This window comes from Halyomorpha halys, unplaced genomic scaffold (assembly GCF_000696795.3).
Source record: "Halyomorpha halys isolate HHAL.00 unplaced genomic scaffold, Hhal_1.1 Scaffold427.1, whole genome shotgun sequence".
Classification (NCBI taxonomy): Eukaryota; Metazoa; Arthropoda; class Insecta; order Hemiptera; family Pentatomidae; genus Halyomorpha; species Halyomorpha halys.
Genome location: NW_027110638.1, coordinates 401,562 through 401,882, shown reverse-complemented (window position 1 = coordinate 401,882; position 321 = coordinate 401,562).

Sequence of the window (321 nt, the reverse complement as noted above, 5' to 3'; positions counted from 1 at the left end):
AGATAAGAGATAAAATAAGAGAAGAAATATTAAAGAAAGTATAAATTAAGAGACGAAAAAAAGAAAAGAATAAAATCAAATGATGAGACAGAATTCATACCTGTTTTGACGGAAGTTTTTAATTAACTTTTCTTATTATATTTTACTTTTCATTGTATACCCCTGTTATTTTCCACTTATGTTTTTTCTTTTTTTGTAACTATGTTTTTAAGTGTTTGTATCTTTTTTAGCCCTGACGAAACCCTGCAACGTGGGGCGAAATGTTGGCTCATTAAAAATAGTATACCCAGTTACTATTTGAGTTTTATTTGACTGCACCCG